Genomic DNA, 3,324 nt, shown 5'->3' with positions numbered 1-3,324 from the left:
TTAGTGATCGAAGCAATACTGTAACAGCTACCCTGCCTGATATTATAGGAGAACTATTTACTTCCGTCTCCTCTCAGGACTGATTGTACCAGTCCATTTCTAATAGGCATTCCAACTCAGCTGACATTGACAGAGCCGTATATAGAGAGAGTTTGGCCAACTGGCGATTTGTGACGTCACACGCAAACCATGGGCATCAAAATAGGTCCAGTTGTCGTTACCAGTTGCGCGAAACACGAAAAACACCACACACAATATATAGCAGCTTTGCACACTGTGCTCGTTGAGAACAAACGAAGCGACTCAGAATGTCAGATTTTGACAGGCATACGAGGAACAAAATGGATATCCGGTAATGAATTAGAGTATGCGTTAGTTAATGACATTTACGTTTATCTTCACACCTGAAATGCATAGAAAACTAGCTGAAAACCTGTCATTACACTTGTTTATTTTACGCCTCATACTACTAGTCCTACTTTAGTCATACAAACGAAAAGCACACATCACAGTCCTGGCTAGGCTAGATTACAGACGCACAACTAAAGCATCAGGCCTACATTAATAGATCCTTCAATTAAATAGAGTAGGCCTGCACATAAAATGACAATTTATGCTTCACTGATCTTTTCTCAGGTTTGCCAAAAGTAGTTGTACCAGAGGTCATTGTCTTAAACTCCAGAAGTTACAAAGTAGGATTAATATTCGGCATAACTTTTTCTCTAAAGTCTAATACAAGGGTTGTGAATGGATGGAATGGTTTGACTGAGGTTGAATTGCAAGTAGTGTGAATGGGTTTAAAAATGCTTTGGATGAGTACATTAAGCATTGTAATTGGGTATGACATTTGATGTCCTCGGTTTTATTCCTCTCATATAGCCGTAGGGTCCTTAATGGGGACTTGAGTGTCTCTTCTGGTCCTTTTTTCTACTAACTAAACTATATACTTGAGTGTAGAGTTAGCAATAGTTGGGAGTCTGTGGCAAACCTAAGACTGATATTGTGGTGTTAAATCTCAGGAATGTAGTACTAGGCTATAGTAGGTGCAATAGATTGAATGGGTCTGTCGAGAAAAAAAAACCCTGCAACAACTGAATACTGGTGTATGTTGTAGCTTATGTATTTTCCATTAACATATATACTATACGGTCATTTCCTTAATAAGGTTTCATGGATCACACTGACATAGTGCACCTACTTGTCAGTTCTGTCAACTGAGCACAGGGCTGATGACATCATTCAGTTTGTTATTATGCAGACAGCAAATGGCCATAATGATAATTATTAATTGTTACTTATTCTTCATACTGCCCTTACTGGCCTAACCTGAACAGTGATGTATCAAAATGCAAGAAGTCGTTAAGCTTTTCATTTAAGAATCGTTTCAGCCTGTCCTATTTCAAACATATGATTGGCAGGTTTCCACGTTACATAGCTTATCAAAATGGAGCTGTTCTGTAAAGCAAGAAAATCACACATATGCATGCATACAAACACACTCATATAACAATTTCTGAATATCTTTTCAGCTGCCCAAAGGTACTGGAATGCAAGCTCTGTTGGGTGAATTAAACAACCCTCATTGTACTCTTTTATTATGGTCTGCTTAGCTGGAACCAGCAATGATGGTGATGTGGATTTGACAGTACCTAGACAAGAATTCAATAGCTGCTTTGTGTTGAACTGGGTTCAATTTGCTCAAGGCCATGACAGGATGACGACTCGTCATCAGGATGAATTATCTGTTGCAGAGCTCTATATACCAGGCAGTTGTTAAAACATCCATTGGGTGACCCTCACAGTCTATCAGGCACTGCATCGCAGAAGCAAAATGAAGTGTGTGTGATACCTTCATCTTATGAGAGTGGAATGGTATAAGTGTGACCTCTGTCAATTTGGCTTCAAGTCTTTGTTTTCTTGAAAGCTGAGAAGATCTTTCAGTGGTTTCATGCTGACCTCTGTACTTGACAATTCATGTGTATTTGCCAGCTCAGGAGGAAGCCAGATTTTAATTACATTAACCAATGCTGACTTTTTTTTGGACATGTGGTACATCTGCAAGGAGGTGAAGGAAGCAGTTGGAGTTGCATGGATGTGGAATCTTGTTGATAGTCTGGCAGTCTTATCCACGGATTATCCCAAAGTTCTCCACATTGCCACATTCAGAACTTATTACATTGATAAACTTGAAAATTGCAGGAATCTAACCAAGCACCCATCAAGGGAGTTTGTTTGTATAATTATTGAAAGCTGTGACCTTCTGATGTGACAGATTAATGTGAAATATAGGGCAGTAGATTACCTTGTAAATGAACCTTGTCATTTGTTTGATTGTATCTAATGTTTGCAAAATTTAAAGTTGCATGCTACCAATTGAAACATAATTCTTTCTCTATTAATGGGATATAAATACTTCTCCTTAAAGGGTGTGAAGACTCCCGCACAAAGAAACGTCTCATGCCCGTTATCTGACCTAGTTTCGAATGCGGTGTAACAGAAGTGTTAGACACCACCATTGATCCCAGAAAATACACACACAGCTTGCTACCATCTGTAAATAGACATTAGTGTACAGTCAATACAAACATCACGGTCAATACCCAAAACACAGTGCACATAGCAGCGTGGACATCTCAGGTCTAGATAAAAGATAACAAGGTATCAGGTTTCATTACTGTCTGCATTTTGTGGCGACACAAAAAAAACTTCACTTGCAAGCAACGGAAAGTAAACTTTTTCATAGTGCGGCATGCGGTTTAGGGCGAGTCTTCAATACCTTTGAATATACTGCATCGGTTGTTGTCACTTGATCATATGCTTGTGTGTGAGCTAAACAGCTTAAATAATATGTAAAAAAATAATACAAACTTTCAAATTGCCAGATATTTACTTGCTCAAAATTATTATCCAATCATGATTTGATGCTATCCTTGAGTCCATTATTCAGATGATGAGGCAGATTCCCTTCAACTCTCCATGATGAAGGTAAAACCTTATATCTTAACCAACTGCCATTGAGTGTCCATTTGAAAGTTTCAAACACACAAGTGCATTGATTAAAACAAAGACTTTATTGCTGTGGTTGCAGGAACTGGATTTCAGTCTAATAGTCACTCACCAGGTTCGTCTTTATCACAGTCTGCTAACTGTGGCTTTTTATGTTAGGAGTTTTTCTTCAGAGCACATGTCACCTTTGATTTGTAAAAAAAGTCCTGAAATTCAGGGAGTTGTAATTTACTGTCTAAAGATAATTTTAAAAGATTTTTTTTAACTTCAATCGTCAATGTGGGTGTCAATTAGGGGAATAAGGAGTTACTGATGCAA

General features: G+C 38.3%; 1 long non-coding RNA gene across 1 annotated transcript; it reads left to right on the top strand.

Annotated features, from left to right (window-relative positions):
* The first annotated feature begins 181 nt into the window (after window positions 1–181).
* On the top strand, window positions 182–2,310 carry LOC139960951 (uncharacterized). The gene is made up of 2 exons (XR_011790671.1): window positions 182–352; window positions 1,530–2,310. It is a non-coding gene; the product is annotated as an uncharacterized lncRNA (long non-coding RNA).
* The last annotated feature ends 1,014 nt before the right edge of the window (window positions 2,311–3,324 follow it).

The sequence above is a fragment of the Apostichopus japonicus genome, chromosome 20, assembly GCF_037975245.1.
Source record: "Apostichopus japonicus isolate 1M-3 chromosome 20, ASM3797524v1, whole genome shotgun sequence".
In the NCBI taxonomy this organism is placed as follows: domain Eukaryota; kingdom Metazoa; phylum Echinodermata; class Holothuroidea; order Aspidochirotida; family Stichopodidae; genus Apostichopus; species Apostichopus japonicus.
This window is presented reverse-complemented; position numbering and strand designations above follow the sequence as displayed.